The following is an 18,917-nucleotide window of genomic DNA, read 5'->3' as shown; positions in this document are numbered from 1 at the left end:
CCCCTAATGTGGATGCTCTACCTTAATTTAGAACCCCAGGAAGCACTAGGGAGTAATTATTTTGAATGGCACTGGGGAGGAGCTATTTTGAAATATCAGCAGTGGAGCATTCACAGCATTCGGAACAGGTATTATTCCTTGTGGAATGAGGTTTACAGATATCGAAATAAGCCATCTGTTATTTCAAATGTCCGTTATTCCAAAATAATGCTGCTATGTAGATGCACCCTCTCAGAATGATAGTAGTACAATAGCTCCAGAGATGGTATATATTCCTGACAGGCAATATTGGCTTTGTAAGGAATGCTAAAACATCCAGTATTAGATTAGGTAACTTAGGGGGATTTGTGCACTTCCTTTGTTCTTCCCTCTTAAGGGCAAAATTGTACCTGATTTCTTCACCCAGTCCCTCTGCAGAAACAGTGAAAAGGAGGCAGTGTATGAGAACTTTCTTCACCATAAACCTTTCAGGAGAGGGCAACGTATTAGGATCTTTCCTTCCTCCCCTGCATGCTAGAATTGTCTTTAGTGGAGCAGGAGACATTCATCTGGTTCTGCTTCTGAGTGTCAGATGTAAGGGGAGCCTTTAGGGTCAGAATGGCTCAGAGATTATTTTTGGTCATTGCTGGTTCTACTCTCACTCCCCACATTACCTATCAGTTGGGACACATGGTGTGGTTATTGCTTCCCACATGTGTGCCCATTGGTGCTGTGTTGTGATTAGAAATTCTTCAATCATATTTTTAAAAGGCAATAAAAAAAATCTCAAAATTCCTAGTTCAACTGGCTATTTATAGAGAGGTAGAATTGGATCATAAATTTATACCTCAACGTATGTTGGTAAAAAAGTCTGCAAATGGAATTGATCATGCATATATCAATGTGTCACTATGACCACAAATCCAGATCCAGCCTCTAATACTCCAAACCCAAGCTTTAAACTGTTGCTATTTAAAAACTAAGCTGTTTGTCATAATTTGCCTTCATTTCCTCCAGAATATATCCCCACAATATTTCACTGGCTCAAAACCACAAGAGACAATAGTCAGTCTCATATTGCTGACAGGTTTGATATCAAGTGACCTTTGTGCTAATAGGAGATTCAACTATGGAAAATTATGAAACAATGCTATTGTTTTCTATAAATAAATACTGGATTTTTGCACATGTGTTTGAACAAAAGTGTTTCAAATATTCTTTTATGGTACTTGCAATAACTGCAACTCTGGTGTGTATAAACTGGCCCACTGGCTAATTTGGAAGAAAATTATTTTAACTTCCCAGGCAACCATTAGAGAGATTCGTCAGCATCATTTTTAATATAATGTGTGTTTTCTTTTTTACTGTGTTCTATAATGATACATTTTGAAAAAAATAATAGCAGTTCTGTCTTGTGACTTTATCTTCCTCTGCCTGATTCTGGTGAAGTCAAAATATTGATTCTATCACATCACAATAATTTCCATAGCAATAGATGTTTTAAATATGACTCTGAGAGTAGGTAGGAGAAACTTGACTGGAAGATAGCAAGTACTTCGTTTTTAAAACCATAAATAGCATCAGAAACGGAGAGGTAGTGGCTCCATAAATAGCATTTTGTAGGAGGGTGCTTATTTCCAAATTTGCTATAGTGTGAAAGTCTTTTTAACTTGTGCTGACATTCATTAGCCTAACCTCATTATACAAAAATGTGATAATGCTTCAGTTTGTGTTTCATCGCAGCATATGAAAGAGCAATTTGTAAGAGAAAGAAATGCCTGTAATCTCTCTCTAATTTGATTGGTATATTTCTGTATCTCTGTGTACATGATCAGGTTATATTATTTGTTCTTCTCTTCCCACCCCCTTGCCACCTAATTAATTAAAGGACCTTCATTAGGTGACATTTGTTCCCCCTGTTTGGCTATATAAGACCGGGTTTTTACAGAATCTATGTCTGTCTTTCTATTGAGTTGAAACTTCCAGTAGAAACACAGCTTTTTAAAACCCCTGTTTGCAACCCATATAATATACCATTGCCCTAGAGCAGTGGTCCCTAACCTTTTGGGGCTGCCAGGCACCCCGGGGGTGGGGCCGCTCACACACCGGGCACCTGGGGGCGGGGCCACACATGCGCCCGGGGGCGTGGCTGCACACGCACCTGGGGGCCGGGCCACCCATACACTGCGTGCCTGGAGCTGGTGCCACCCATGTGCCGCACTCCTGGGGCTGGTGCCACAACTGTGCGGCACGCCCAGAGTTGGAGCCGCACATACGCAGCGCTCCCGGGGCCGGAACAGCCCATGTCTCGTGCACCCAGGGGCGGGACCGCCGCTGCCCATGCACTGCGTGCCCGGTGCCGGTGCCTGTGCCATGCACCCAGGAGCCAGCAGCGCCCATGCGCCACACTCCCAGTGGTGGGGCTGCCCATGTGCTGCGTGCCTGGGGCCGGCGCTGCTCCTATGCTGCATACCCGGGGCCGGCACAGACCTCGCACTGTGCACCCAGGGGTGGGTCCGCCTAACCGCCATGAGCCCAGAGCTGGCACCAACCATGTGCTGTGCACCCGGGGCCAGCGCCGCCCATGCACCCAGGGGCTGGCACCGGCCATGCACCACATGCCTAGGGGCGGGGCCGGCCCCGATCACTCAGTGGGCACACAGAAATGGCCCGGGGGGGTGCCATGGCGCCCGCGGGGACCACATTGGGGACTACTGCAGAGCATGGCAACCTGAAAGAGATTTTAGAAAGCACTTCAATGTGGGGACCTTATTTTGCTGTTTGTCTTGTATGCCACATAACAAATATAAAGAGATGTGAAACTGACTGGCATATTTTCACTTCTCAGGCTTAATGAAATACAGGAGGGAACAGAATAAACAGTGATGCCCCCCTCTCTTTTTTTCTGTGTTTGTGCATGGGTGGGGTTCCTTGGTGCCGTTGCAGTGCAAAAAATGAAATCATAAAAACAGTGAAAAGCAAATTAGATCTTAAAGGTTGATTTTGTTTTAAGCTTTTGAAGTGTTGCTAGTAAAAAGGCTGAGGAATACACAAGAGACCTTTAAAAAATCAATCTCTGAAGATGTGATTTTCAAAAATGCTGAGGCATCTACCCTGCAGCTCTGTAATTCTGTCTGATATAGGGTGACCATATTTCCATATACTGGATAAGGGACGTTTGGTAAAATAATTCATGTTCAAGTGAGTCCAATGGCAATAACTCAGAAGTGTGCAGTGCAAACATTCAAATTAACATGAAGCTGACTGAGGGTACGGCTAGACTGTGTGTGTTGGTTGGGAGGGGGGTATATCGGGATACTGGAGGCATCCTGAAAAAACTCTGCTGTGTCCAGGGAACGTGTTTGCTCTTCCCCTTTTTTTTGCAGAAGAGCAAAAACGCTCTTTTGGAAGCTCCTGTATTCCTCGTTCCACGAGGAAGAAGGGAGCTTTCGAAAGAGGGGTTTTTTTTCAAAATTTGGCCCAGTCGAGATGGAGCGCATTTTGCGTATCTTTTTCCAATAGATCCTCGCAGTCTACACGTACCCTGAATCTGTGATTAAAAAGCAATATTGCATAGCTGGATTCTTTCTGTTGACCTTCTTATGTTAAAGCAGGGGTTCCCAAACTTTTTGACACGGGGACCAGTAAATCCATTCATGAGCTAAGTTTTATTATAATTAGGTGGATCAGTCCTTAGGTAGGAACTGCCTGTCTGGTAGATGTGCTCACGCTGCCTGAGTGTGTCTACCAGCCAGGCAGTTTGCAATGACTCGAGGGAGGGTATGTGCGGGGGGGAGGAGGAGGACACAAAATGGAATCCCCGGCCAGACTCACTCATCTACCAGGGTCTGCAGGGTCTGCATGTGCCCGGGTCAGTCCCGCTCCCCCCCCCCCTCCTCCCGATGTCCCCAGTTCAGCCTTGCTGCACCCTTCCAGCCTTGCTTACAGCGGCTGGTTCCCCCCACACCTCACCAATCTCCCCCAGTCAGCCCCGCTCCCCCAACAACCCCCCCACCAGCCCCGCTGCCCCCGTCCTTTCCGGCAACTGGTTCTTCCGTCCTCCTCCACCTGATCTCCCCTGGCCAGCCCCCCCGCCCCTTGGCCAGCCCTGGTTCTGCCGCCTGCCCTCCCTGATCTCCACTGGACAGCCCCGCTGCCCCCAACCCTGCTTCTGCCACCCACCCACCCGCTTCCCCCCATCTCCACGGGACAGCCCCGCTGCCCCCACCCTGCCACCCACCCACCCGCTTCCCCCCATCTCCACGGGACAGCCCCGCTGCCCCCAACCCTGCTTCTGCCACCCACCCACCCGCTTCCCCCCATCTCCACGGGACAGCCCCGCTGCCCCCAACCCTGCTTCTGCCACCCACCCACCCACTTCCCCCTATCTCCACGGGACAGCCCCGCTGCCCCCAACCCTGCTTCTGCCACCCACCCACCCGCTTCCCCCTATCTCCACGGGACAGCCCCGCTGCCCCCAACCCTGCTTCTGCCACCCACCCACCCGCTTCCCCCTATCTCCACGGGACAGCCCCGCTGCCCCCAACCCTGCTTCTGCCACCCACCCACCCGCTTCCCCCTATCTCCACGGGACAGCCCCGCTGCCCCCAACCCTGCTTCTGCCACCCACCCACCCGCTTCCCCCTATCTCCACGGGACAGCCCTGCTGCCCCCAACCCTGCTTCCCAGGGCCAGTTCCCCCCCCCCCCCCCCACACACACACCTCCTCCCAGCCTGCCCCGCTCTGCTCCCCTCCCGGCAGCCACGCTGAGGCCCGGTATTTTTTTCTCACGGCCCGGTACCAGGCCATGGCCCATAGTTTGGGAAACGCTGTGTTAAAGCTTTAGGGCTCACATGGGGAGTGGTGGCACACACACACTCCCACGTGCACAGGAGGGATGACTAACCAACCTCACCTCATCTCCACTCTGCATGCCAGGTAGGCCCCTGGTTTAGACCCACCTCTCCTGATTACTGGCACTACATATTCCTGAGACAGCACATTTGGGGGGGAGGGGAGGGGAGCATGCAGGGTCACATGCTCCTCTCCCCAGATTTCTGCCAGAGCTCACATCAGAACGTAGCCAGCTAAGAGGGAAGGGATGGGGTGTGCGTCCAGTCGCAGGAGAGAATAAGGGAGGAATGACCTGGCCCAAGTTTTTGCAGAGCTCACCTCTCCCTCCCCACACTGGCTGTAAGCAGTTTGTCCCCTCCTGCTGGCACCATATGGAAGGGCAGCTAATGGTATGCTTAAACGAGCAGATGGCCCTGTATTTTGAAACTTGGCACCACCACCAATTTTGCACAGTAACCCCCAGCTCTGGCTGCTGGACCCCCCTGTAACTCACCACTGGTAGCTGGTGAGCAGAGAAACTGATCGGTAGCAGGACCCTCCAGTACGGATGGGTGGTGAAGATGAGAATACAAGGCACTTTGCCTATTTTTAAGAAAAAGTAGACACACCTGCAAGGGGGCTTAGATAGGGGACTGTCCCTTTAAAAACAGGGCTTCTGGTGACTCTAGTCTGAGAGAAGCATTCCTTCTGCTCAGTAACTTCTGCAACATAGGGATACTATTTAGCTTTGGAGAAAAGTAATTGTCAATACTGTAATTGGCATTGTTCAAATGCAGCTTCTCTAATAAATTCCCCGTTACCTGTCCACCCAAGCTGCTAACCACTTGCTGTGAGCTTGAGCTTTTGCCAGGAGTTGGACTGAAATGGATTTAGGGCTTCCAGTATTTTGTGCAGGTCTCAATTCTGTTTGCTTCCTATATTGGCTAATAATTTATTTAAAGAATTGTGTTTCCTGGCTTAAAACCAGCTCTTTCCACCCTAGCTGCTGTGAACCTGTAAAGGGAAGAAATATGTCAGAAGATCCTTCTATTGTGCAATACAGTTTTACCTATTTCTTCTTTTTCTGAATGCTGTTTCATATTTCCATGCTGGTGTTCTTCCCTGACTACGCCTCATTTAACCCTGTAGAGGTCAATGTTATATGGCTAAGTCGCTTTTTCTGTTATTGTTTTGCCTGGATCCTCATGCTGCTGCTAAGCTGAGCTACCCTTAAACTACTTATAGCCAAATTACAGCTCCTCCCAAGCAATAGTTCTGCTGTGGGGCTGAGAAGCTGTAGCACTTAAGTGGGAATGACTGGCGATTAAAGAGAGAGATTTTCCACATGGCAGTTAGGTGGCCAACTTCTGCTCAAAATTAACATGAGTTGACTCCTTTACTAACATCTGTGCCATTGAAAATCTCCCCCACATGCCTATGTAGGGCAGAGGTAGACAGAGTCAGGGCCATTCTGAGGAGAGCACAGGGCCTGCACCCGTAATCCCACCTCTCCTCCACCCCCATCCCACGTCTGCTCATCCCCTTTCCCAAGCCTACCCCTGCTCTGCCCCCTTCCCCTCCCCTGAGTCTGGAGATTACCGGGGGCTGGGCACCAGCAGCTGTCACACCCCTCCCCACTGTGGTGGGAGCCAGAGCAGCTGGGCAGTCTGCCCTGTGCCGCCTTCCCAGCCTGCTGCATCTTGTTTCTCCGCAGAGTGCTCTGGGATGGGGGCTCTCTGCTGCCTGCTGCCATGTGGAAGCCAAGCATACACGGCTGGGAGAGGGCAGTGGTTGCCAGATCCCACCACCCTAGTGCCAGGCCCATCAATAGTATGTTTGAGTTGGCCACTGCAGGGCCTGGGGCAACTACCCCAAACCATCCAATGGGCAGGATGGCTCTGGACACAGTGCCTTCAGCAGTGCTAGAAAAATCCTGTCACCTCTTTAGCTAACAAGAATAAGATGCTGCATGTAATTCCCCCTACCTCCAGTGATCAGGCCAGAAAAGCACATTACTCTTTCATTCAGGGATTGCAAACAGCAGGATCAGATCCTGCCTGATTTTGCTGGTGGGGACAAGCAACCTCTGTCTCTGTGTGTCTCTCTCTCACCGGATGTGGGTGTATTTGCCCATGTTAGAGGCAGCCATGTTCAGTCCTTAAACTGCAATGGTTGTTTGTTCCCATTTGCCTGGATTCTAACAAGAACTAACAGCAACAAGCTCAGTCTTCTCCGTTAGCTCTGGACAAGCAGTCACTGGTGGTTGTCTCCTTTGCTTATTTTTAGCTGAGATTGCCATTGAAAGTTTAGATCTACAGTTTCAGTAACCACCTTTCTGCTGCAAACCCCTCTTCCACTGGCAGACTCCCAGAGCTGAATTATTTTTCTTGGCATCCCACCCCACCTTCTTTCTGCTCTGGTGTATTGTCTGGTCCTTCCAATCAGAAAAAAAGCAGAAGTTCCAATGCAGCTATAATAGCTTTCTGCCAAGAACAATGAGCACAATGCAATTTTTCGGAGGCATTTGTAAACAAGTTTTGAATACGTATAAGAGTATGTTCTACCACTCGAGGCCCATATGCATACTCATTAATGTTAATAGAAGTTACAAACACTGAATGGAGAATAGACCATGCAGTATTAAAACATGGCATTCTAGTTACCATCTTAGGAATTATCCTATTCTGAGGAATTGATAGTACTGTAGCTATGACATATGAGCCTGCACTAGGATTCGTGTGCTTAATGTTACTGTTTTTAAGTTTGAGGAAGTCACTTTATATATTTCACGTTTCTATTTTGTGTGTGGGTATTGATCGTTTATGCAGGGTGATATTCCACATTCCAAAAAAGCACAAGTTGAGAAATACAGCCTGCCTGAAATATCCATAAATGTATTTATTACACTTAAGTTACAATATGTTCAACCTAGTGCATAGGTACACGCCACTGATAACTTTTCACTGGGTTGTTTCACCTCAGGGTCACATAATAATGGGCTTTCTTATTGTATTGCCACTAGCAATGCTAAAGTTCTCTGAGAAGATCAGGTCTTAGGTTATTTGAGTTTACTGAATGTCCTCTTAAGATTCTGGAAAAAGAAAGCTTGGGTTTCTATTAGAATCATAGGAGTAGAAGAGACCTCAGGAGGTCATCGAGTTCAACCCCCTCCCAAAGCAGAACCAACCCCAACTAAATCATCCCAGCCAAGATTTTGTCAAACTGGGACTTTAAAACCTCTAAGGATGGAGATTCCACCACCTCCCTAGGAACCAGTTCCAGTGCTTCACCACCCTGCTAGGAAAGTAGTTTTTTCTACTCCAATTTGTCTAGGTCATTGGTTCTCAAACTTTTTGGCCCAAGGCCCACCCGGCCCAATGTAAACCTTTCCAGCTCAATGTAAACCTTTCCATGGGCCACCAGCTGCTAATGGAAATTCGCCATTAGTTATATAATTATGCCTGAGCCATTTTGCCAGGTCTGTAGCTAGAAGAACAGTTTCATTTAACCAATAAGAAAAGAAATTATTAAACAGACTAAGTGCTTTAACTTTATCATGTTATTTTACCCAACTTCATCTTAAATAAAGTAAAATATCAATTTATGTCCAACACAAAAGATTTCAACATTGTCTTTATTTATGGCAGGAGTGGGGAATCGTTTTTTGTGTCAGGGGGCCACAGAAAAATCAGTCAGGGACCACACACGTGAGAAGCAAAAAAAAACCAAAATCCAAAATAACCCCCAGATAAAACCCCTTCCAAGTCTGCTCCCAACAGGAGTTTTGGGGTTAGTAGATTTTGTGGACTGCCCCTGGGCTCTAGTATGGGGCCAAAATGAGGGGTTCAGTGTGCGGGACAGGGCTGCCAGTGAGTGGAATGAGGACGCAGGATCTGGGTAGGAGGTGGGGTGAAGGAGGGGGGTGAGGGTGCTAAGTCGGGGTAGGGTCTTTGACCAGGGGGAAGGAAGCAGAAGGAGGGTGGAGTTGGGGTGTCTAGCCCAAGGGGAGGATGCAGGAGCAGTCTGGAAGTGCAGGGTCTCCATGGAGAACATGAGTGAGGGGGGTGGGGAACAGGGTCTGGGAACGAGGGCAAGGGGAAGAACTTACCTGCCTTCACGCCTTCTGCCGCTCCCAGGTACCATGGGAGCAGCGGGTAAAGCAGCGTGTCCGTGAGCTGCTGTTCCCCCAGTTGGGGGAGGGGGAGAGGAGCAGCAGTGTGGAGCCACTTCTTCCCCATGAACCAGATCACACGGCGAGGCTTGGGGCTTTCTCCCTCCCACCCCAGCTGGAAGCTGGCACTAGTGCTCCATTCTCATGGGAGGGAGGGGCAGGCACGAGGCTGGAGCACCAGTGCAGGCTCCCCACTGTGGAGAATATAAGCTGTGGGCGAGGTTGAGCTAGAGCTATGGAGCACCTGCAAGATATTCACAGACCATATCCCTACCCTCCAGCATATCTCCCTCTCCCCCAGCTTAGTGCCATCTGCAAACTTGCTGAGGGTGCAATCCATCCCCTCATCCAGGTCATTAACAAAACCAGCCCTAGAACTAACCCTTAGGACACTCCGCTGGATACTGATCACCAACCAGATATTGAGCCATTGACCACTACTCGCTGAGCCCAACAATCTAGCCAGCTTTCTGTCTATTGCCTCATTGCTAGAGCGGATCTGAAAATGTTGAAGGCCATGGCATTACTTAAGTAAGGTTTTGCAGGATCAGGTCCAAATATTAACTCTCAGGGTGTGTCTAGACTACATGCCTCCTTCGACGGAGGCATGTAGATTAGCCAGATCGGAAGAGGGAAATGAAGCCGCGATTAAAATAATCGCGGCTTCATTTAAATTTAAATGGCTGCCCCGATCTGCCGATCAGCTGTTTGTCGGCAGATCGGGGGAGTCTGGACGCGATGCCCCGACAAAGAAGCCTTTCTTCATCGACACAGGTAAGCCTCGTGAAACCAGGCTTACCTGTGTCGATGAAGAAAGGCTTCTTTGTCGGGGCATCGCGTCCAGACTCCCCCGATCTGCCGACAAACAGCTGATCGGCAGATCGGGGCAGCCATTTTAATTTAAATGAAGCCGCGATTATTTTAATCGCGGCTTCATTTCCCTCTTCCGATCTGGCTAATCTACATGCCTCCGTCGAAGGAGGCATGTAGTCTAGACACACCCTCACTTATATCCATAGAGCTTATCCTTTGTAATGCCTAGGTCCTGTAAAACTCATGTGGAGCTACAGGAAAGAGAACAGAAAACAGCTGCACTCATTCCATAGAAAATAAATTATATTTCTGTCCTCATATCTTTTCCCTTATCTTCTTGTTCAGTCAGGCTCTGATTCTGCCCCCATTAATGCTAATGGCAAAACTCTCACTGAACTAAATGGAGCAGGTTCAGGGATTGAAAGCATTTCCTTCCTAAGAACTTGATCATGCCAAGTGCTGATCACCCTCATCTCATAGTGACTTCCATGGGAAGATTTTGAGCCTGGCTTCAGGTAAAACTATTGGCCGGTCTCCACTTTGTTACTGATTTGTATCTAATCACAGTTTGAATATAGTCTTCTTGCTTGGTGCACAAAGTTGGCACTTTCATATCATCCACACATATTAATGCTGGATGACATCAAGCAACATATGCCTGACATGCTGCAACTGCGTTTGGCACTTCATGCTTTTCAGTTTATAAGCGTGCTGAAACACAGCAAACTGTGCTATGTTGGAATAACATGCACACTAATGACAGCTAAATACAATAAATCCTCCCCCGCAGGTGGTAAAAATGGGTCCTAATGACACTTTAAACATGCAGATGCCAAACCAAAAATAATTTGGGCTAGTTTTAGTGATTCTTCTTATTGTTGTGTCCTCAAACTGCTTCCAACCACATCTGTGCATGCTATTGCCCAAACAAAGCACTCTGACGGGTCACTGGAAGAGCATTTATGCTTGAACAGCTGGCATTGCAAGAGATGCTTCATTTTTTGAGGCTTTCTGCTGCAGTCAACGATCCGGGGACCAGTCATGTAGCCTTACTTGATTGTTGCATCTCTAGACCAGCCAGCCCCACTATGGAATCAAATAAGGCCATGTAATCCAAGGCTGATCTGCACCAAGGAGGTGCTGAAGACCTGGGAGCAGGAGCAAACCAGCTTACAAGTTGTTCTTTACTTTTATTTGCCACAACTGACCGCTTATCTGTGTGGATGAAATGTTAGGGGTTTAACAATTGCAAGACAATTTGAAGCAGAAATCTTTGTTCTTCATGTTAGCATTGTGTGCTCAACTCTACTGTAACTTCCTGCTATACATCCTGAGGACCAATACCTAGGAGGGTGTAAAGGCTGTTGATGTGGGTAGACTTAAGGCATCCCATAATATAGCAGCAGGCAGTACTACTGATCTCTACTATGCAAAATTCCTTGTGCCAAGTAGGGGTGCACCTGTGCAGATAAAACATCTTATGCCAGACAGAGCAGCTTGGCTGGTGATTTGTGGAGATGTCGAGAAATGTAGGTAACGAGATACTAATTTGTGAGAGTCTGTTTTTACATTGTCCCCAGGGGTTCCATTTGCCACAAAAGTTCACAAAGAATCTTCTGTTCTGTAGCCTTGACTGTATTAGCTTCATGAGGTGGTGGTTCTTCATTACAGTTCACCCCTGGGCAATTGTAATGGTCACTGCTTTGATCTACAGGCATCTCAAATGAAATACACAAGTTCAAATTCTAATTTGGTGTCCATTCTGTGGAGTTTCACTGGTTTCAATGGGTTTGCACAGGGTTGTAAGAGAGGCCAAAATCTGGCTTACAGTCCATTTGACCTCTTAGTTGCCAAAAGACCTCAAGGCCGTTATTTTGTGTCTATTCCTTGAGGCAATGTGATAATTCTTGTCACAGCATTTGGTTGCACCTTTCTGAGATGATCAAGTTTCAGTAAATGTTATTGAACTGGTTAGCATGTAAGTAACACATGACTAATTCCAACTTCTGCGATGATTAATAGGAAAATGAAATCAAAGTTGCATGCATTTTACACTGAGGCTGTGTCTAGACTGGCCAGTTTTTCCGGAAAATCAGCTGCCACTGTGGAGGGCTGATGTGAGACACTCTCCTGTCAACTTCCCATACTCCTTGTGACTTGATAGAATACTGGGGTTGGAGTGCCATCAGTGGTTGATTTAGAATGTCCTTACTAGATCCGCTGGGAGATTGATCTCCAGCAGCAATGATCTCCTGGTAAGTGGAGACAAGCCTCAGTCTGTACTCTGCATAGCTCAGCAGTACCTCTGTTGCTGCTATGTGTGCTACTCCAACTATAGAGCCATTTACACCTGTGCTAGTGTGAGTATGTATACATGATCGGGAACTTCTACCCCAGATCACAGCCTTTGAATGCAGTCAAACCTAGCTCTTTATTGTTATTAGTTTATTAATTCATTATTTTTGTTTGTTTTCCGATAGCATCTAGAGACCGCAAGTGAGACCAGGGCCCATTATGCTGTGCCCTAAAGAGATTACAGTCTACAAAGGGCAGACCACGCAGGAGAAAAAGGAAATAAGACAGTGCTGCTTTACAGGTTAAGCATCAGCTTGCTGAGAGATGAAAGCCCAAAGCCACATAGGTCGCATTTAGGTTCTGACTTGCATGGGAGTTAGGAATTTTTGTGAATCTGGGATTAAATGATTTGCCCAAGATCCCCCCAGGAAGTCTGAGACCGAGCTGAGAACTGAACTAAATCCAGTTCAGTGTTTTTGCTTCCTCCCCTCCTGGTCCTAACGTGGGCCTTGCAAGAAGAGGAAGGCTTCTAGCATCCTCTTTCCTTCCATACCCATGGCAAGGCTTGGCTCATTGTCACATCCCTCAGAATACAGTAGCTGGGCCTGTGAATCAGACCTGCCTTTCACTGAATTTGATTCTGTCTCCTATGTAGGAACAGTTTTGACTGGCTGAAATTTGTGATGATAACAATGGAAGTTTTTAAATATTTGGGTTTTATTACTTAGAATGAATAAATACTACAGCAGCATCAACCAAGCACCTTCAGTCAGATAGTCATAGCCCCCCATGAACATGCTGAAATCAAGTTTACTCTGAAGCTGCCAATGATGTCAATACGCAAGCTGAGCGCTCTTATGGAACTAATTTATATTCTTAAATGTGGGCTCTTAAAAACAAAAGCACAGAAGCCCCAAACATTGATCCGTGGCTCTGAATTATGAATTATGTATTAGCTTTTCTTCAAAGCTGCGCTGAGTGCTCTTGGCAGCAATTATAGGATAATATTTACATTCAAATCCTTATTCCGTGCAAGTAATTAGTCCTATTTTAGTTAATGGCATCGTGGTTAGCACACTAGCCCAAGACTTAGGAGACATGAGTTCTATTTCTGGCTCTGTCATTGGTTAATCTCAGCCAAACAGAGTGCCTTTCTCTGCCTCAGTTTCCATGTCTGCAAAATGGAAATAGCGATACTGCCTGTAACGCAGTTTAGCACCTACGAATGAAAAGGCCTATGTAAGGAGATACAGTATGACTGTTACTCACATAGGTTAGGAATAATCATTAGATCAAAGCTCTGCAGGATCAGTGCTAATGCACTGGTGACAGGCACTATGATGACTTCTAGAACTGTAACAGTAACCAGATGAAGAAATATATTCCAAATAGAAAAGCAGGACATAAAATTGCTACTGGGTTTTCCCAGTATTTGGAGTCTCTCACTGCTGGCAATAATGGAAGAGTTTGGGTTAATAAAACACCTCTCTCAATTACTATGGAAACAAAAGTCTCTAGTAACATAACAAAGGAGGGAGATAGTTTCACAAATTGCTCCAAATCTCATTACCAATACTCCTGCTGATATCCGTGATGCTATCCAGTGTGAGTAAGATGGCAAAATCTGGCCCACAATCATGGCCTTATCCTGCAAGCTACCTGGCATTTTAAACAAGGTGTTGAGCACCATCAGCTCATAGTGAAATAATATACAGGAGGTGCTAGAAGACCAGAGTTTCCAGCCTCAGCAGTGGGACTGCTCTGTAGCACCCTTTCCTATGGGCTATAACTATAGCAGAGGAAGGATCAGGGTATAGAATCATAGAATCATAGAATAATAGGACTGGAAGGGACCTCGAGAGGTCATCGAGTCCAGCCCCCCGCCCTCAAGGCAGGATCAAGCTCCGTCTACACCATCCCTGACAGATGTCTATCTAACCTGTTCTTAAATATCTCCAGAGAGGGAGATTCCACCACCTCCCTTGGCAATTTATTCCAATATTTGACCACCCTGACAGTTAGGAATTTTTTCCTAATGTCCAATCTAAACCTCCCCTGCTGCACTTTAAGCCCGTTACTCCTTGTCCTGTCCTCAGAAACCAAGAGGAACAAATTTTCGCCTTCCTCCTTGTGACACCCTTTTAGATATTTGAAAACCGCTATCATGTCCCCCCTTAATCTTCTTTTTTCCAAACTAAACAAGCCCAGTTCATGAAGCCTGGCTTCATAGGTCATGTTCTCTAGACCTTTAATCATTCTTGTCGCTCTTCTCTGCACCCTTTCCAATTTCTCCACATCTTTCTTGAAATGTGGCGCCCAGAACTGGACACAGTACTCCAGCTGAGGCCTAACTAGTGCAGAATAGAGCGGCAGAATGACTTCACGAGTTTTGCTTACAACACACCTGTTGATACAACCTAGAATCATATTTGCTTTTTTTGCAACAGCATCACACTGTTGACTCATATTCAACTTGTGGTCCACTATGACCCCTAGATCCCTTTCCGCCATGCTCCTTCCTAGACAGTCGCTTCCCATCTTGTATGTATGGAACTGATTGTTCCTTCCTAAGTGGAGCACTTTGCATTTCTCTTTATTAAACCTCATCCTGTTTACCTCTGACCATTTCTCTAACTTGCTAAGGTCATTTTGAATTATGTCCCTATCCTCCAAAGAAGTCGCAACCCCACCCAGTTTGGTATCATCTGCAAACTTAATAAGAGTACTCTCTATCCCAATATCTACATCATTGATGAAGTATGGTAGGTATCCCCTTCTTTTTCCTGCTCGTCACCTCCTGCTTCTTCTCCCATTCTTCTCACCTGCTCTATAGGCCATCAGAGATGACATAGGGAGGATAAATCTGGACTATAGACCAAATGCACACTGAGACTAGCACTTAGAAAATTATGACTGGAAACTAGTGCAACCCTACAAACATGGTCTCTCATTCTGGGGATGCATAGGGAGAGTACCCTATGGTGTAGAGACTGATGCTAATATTGGGGTCTTAACAGCTTCTGAACCTTAATGTAAAGATAAGCACTTACTTACAGAATGGTGAGTGTCAGCCTTAGAGGTAATTAAGTTTATCTGAGAACTCACACTTGGCCACTCTTGGTGATGATTAATTCTGTCACAAGAAGAAGGTTGGAACCACCACTCTAGAGATGGATTTGAAATGTGAAATTGCTTTGAGGCTCTTTTCTGAAAATTGATTACACTGAACATTTGAGAACTGCTCAGCCTTTGACCACAGGGATGTTATATCTGCGGGCTGCGTATCCCTGCCGAAGTGCAGCTGAACTGCTCTAACAATGCTTCGTTCACTTCAGCTACCATTATAATCACCCCAGAAAATTCTCAGTGACAACCTGCAGAATCTGTTGCTGTGGGGTTATCCTGTGACCTTTTGACAACATGGAGAGCTCCTTTAAATGAACTCTTGGGCAGTAGGTATAATTCTCCTTCCTGATCCTTCTGCTGTTTCAACTCAGCTGGCCCTTTTGATCAGCATTGTGCTCCTCTCATTTTGGAAGTCCAAGTGTCAACACAGACACCCTCTGGAAGTGACATCTGTGTGCAGCAATGTGTGTGTTTGTTTTTTAAACAAAAGACTGGAGAGAGAGAGTTGTGCAAAGGACAGGGAGGTATTGTAAGCTGCTTGTTCTTTGACAGCAACGTGAAAGCATTTAGGAAACGCAGAAATGTTTCTAAGGGCTGCCCATGCAAGAGCCAGAAGTGATTTATTGCATTTTATCACTGGTACTGTCACAGGGCTGACTTTCCTGCCCCCTCTGGAGGGCAGAGGTAGTGCCTTGAATCTCCATATAAAGTTTCTTTAACCCAGGGCCCACTGGCCCAAGTCTCTATGCAAGATCAGTGACTGTCTCTTTAACGCAGGGCCCACTGGCCCGAGTCTCTATTCCCTGATACTGGTTGGCTCTTTAATTCAGGGCTGAAAGGCCTGTGACGGCAAGTCTCTGGGGGAGGGAAAACAGCACCCCTGGTAGGGAGACCCGGGCCCACCCTACTCCACCGGGTCCCGGCCCAGGGCCCTGTGAGCCCTGTGAGTGGCAGGACAGCCCACCACTCCCTTGGTAGGGAAACCATCCAAAGTGTGCCGAGGTTCCCGGGCTGGGGAGGCTGCTCCTGCACCCTCCCTGGACCGACAGGGTCTCCTCCCATGTTCTTGCAGGGTCTTCTAATGCCCCGGGAGTTGTTCCTTCCACGTAGGCAACAATGGAGTCATCCCAACGTGCACGAGCAACTCAGCTGTCTCCCCTCCGGGCGGCTGGCTGGTGCTGGTCAGGAGCTCCCCTCTGAGGTCCTTCTCCTCTGGCAGTCAGCCCAGATTGAGCTTCTCCACAGGCTTTTATAGCTGGGCTACCAGCTGAGAATGCCCTGCAGTGTCGTGGGGGCAGGGTTCCTTTAGGCAGGGTAACCTAGCTAAACCCTGTGAGTTCGGTGCGAGGCCGGCTCACCCCGTCACAGGTACTCTTGACAATTTTATGCACAATGTCATCTGAGTAGTTCTGGCAGCCTCATTTGATGGGTTGAAAATATTTAGCAAGCTTGGCAAGCACATCACGAACAGTACAAACTTCTGGTAGACTTGACATCAGCCATGGCATCAACAGATGGAAAACAAGTGGATATAAACATCTGGTAGAGTCCCCCATCCGGTGGATGAATTCTCCATGTTGTGTCTGCTTGCTTGGGATCACCGTTGAGTCCCTGGCCAGCTATTAGATCAGATGATAGGGAGAGTCTTCCTGGCCAAGCCAAATAATTGAGCTACATTTACTGTCTCAAATAGAATTTATTTTTTATATAGCTTATAGATTTCTTCTGCTCCATTTGGTGCACCCAGGAGGGGCCTGGCATCTTTCCCACCTGCTGAGGCTGTCCACTATTGTTCTAAATGACAGCACACTAAGACCCCGGGGTTGCAGGTTTTTTCTACTGCAAAATCTTGCTTGCAGTGAGCAGACTCAGTGGGCAAGTTAAGTCTTTGTGTAAATGGGCAGCCTGAAGAGTTGTGCTAGTACAAAGGCTGAATGTGCATGAGTACATTGTGTTCATTATTGTGTCCAATACCAAGGGTCCTAAAACAGCCAGCCATTTTCCAAAGTGCCTGACTTCCTCTGCAAAGTATCAATCTGAATTTTAAAGGGCTCAAGGTGCCTAAGTCACTTACATGCTTTTGAAAATGCTGAGCTGATTGAAATGGATTCTTGCCCTTGTTGAGCCAGTGGATTTCCTGCTAAGTGTGTCTTAGCAAACTGAATAGTCTAGACAATATGGCAAACTGAAGTATTAACACACAGAACATACATTTTTGTAAGGCCTCCAACTAAAATAACAGGAGCAGGAGATAATAATCTATTATCTATTTATATCTTATATTTATAAGATATAAATAGATAATAGATGGCATGGGGAGGACATTTGCACTTCATGACAATAGCGCAGCAAAAAAACTGTGCAAAAAACCAAGTTGTTTTTAGTTAGCCTCTTGCAAATCCTTAATTCTCAATAAGAATTGCAGTCAGTTTGCTGGTACCTATGGGCAGGGCTCGCCGAACCCGGCTCTTCTGAGTTGCAATCTACTCACCACGGGCGAGAAGATTGCATTATTTGTCGAGCCCTGCCTATGGGTATGTCTACACAGCAAAGTTATTTCTAAATAACTTTACTAGCATCTACACAGCCAAACTGCTATTTTGAAATTAAATTGAAATAGCGGAGCACTTATTTTGAATTTGGTAAACCTCATTCCACAAGGAATAACGCCAAATTTGAAATAGCTAAATCGGAATAAGACCTGTGTAGATGCTTATTTTGAAATAGGGGGCCTCCAGCCCTTCCCAGGGTGCCCTGGTGGCTACTCTGGGCCAAACCAGGAAAACTCTTCTGCTCCCCCCTAGCCCTGGAGCCCTTAAAGAGGTAGATTCTGGCCACAGTGCCTGTGACCAGCAGCAAGCCTGCCAGCACAGAGCCAGCAGTCGCTGCCCCTGGCCCAGCATGAGCCAGCAACCCACTGGCACCCAGCCCTCCATCGCTCCCCAGGATCAAGCCGCAGCTCCCAGGAGCCTGCCAAGGGCCACAAAAGGCGGGCGCCTTCCTGGGGCAGTGCAGAGATTGTGGACCTGATTGAGGGTTTGGGGGGAGGCCTCCAATGTCCATGATCTCTGCACTAGACACAGGAACATGACCGTCTACAGGCAGATGGCTGACAGCCTGACCACCAAAGGCCACATGTGTGCCCAGGAGCAGATGCTCATGAAGATAAAGGAGCTGCGGAAAGCCTATGCCAGGGTCTCAAGGGACAGCTCCTAACCAGGGGCTGACCCAGATCCCTACCCCTATTATGATGCCCTGGACTGCATCCTGGGGGATCAGATGGTCCGTGCCCCCCAAGTAGTCATTGACCCTGAGGCAGAGGGTTCTGATCAGGGCATGGAGGAGGAGGAAGAGGACGATGGCCAGGAGTCGCAGGAGCCTGGAGGGAGCATGGCACTCACCCAGGACCCTCGAGGCGTCACAGCAGAGGCCGGGGAGGCCTCGGCATGTGAGTGCCATCACTGTCCCCTTATTTGGGGGCGGGGAGAGAGACCAGGGACCATGCGTGTGGGCCTTGCTGACCACGGAGCATGCAGGCCCCGGTGGTCAGACATAGCCTGCAGGATGACCGAGAAGTATCCCTTCCAGTTTATGTACAGGGAGACCTGGTAGTCTGGGTCACGGATGGAGATGTGTGTCCTGTCAATTGCCCCCCTGCAGTTGGAGAAGCCAAGGGCACCAAAGCCCTCCAAGGCCATG

At 47.5% G+C, this 18,917-nt stretch overlaps 1 protein-coding gene across 1 annotated transcript in view; it reads left to right on the top strand.

Moving 5' to 3' along the window:
* The window catches only part of NYAP2 (neuronal tyrosine-phosphorylated phosphoinositide-3-kinase adaptor 2), a 159,337-nt gene that overhangs the window by 84,922 nt on the left and 55,498 nt on the right, over positions 1 to 18,917 (top strand). The window lies entirely within an intron of this gene.

Source organism: Pelodiscus sinensis, chromosome 10, assembly GCF_052426305.1.
Source record: "Pelodiscus sinensis isolate ZL-2025 chromosome 10, ASM5242630v1, whole genome shotgun sequence".
Taxonomy (NCBI): Eukaryota; Metazoa; Chordata; order Testudines; family Trionychidae; genus Pelodiscus; species Pelodiscus sinensis.
This window is presented reverse-complemented; position numbering and strand designations above follow the sequence as displayed.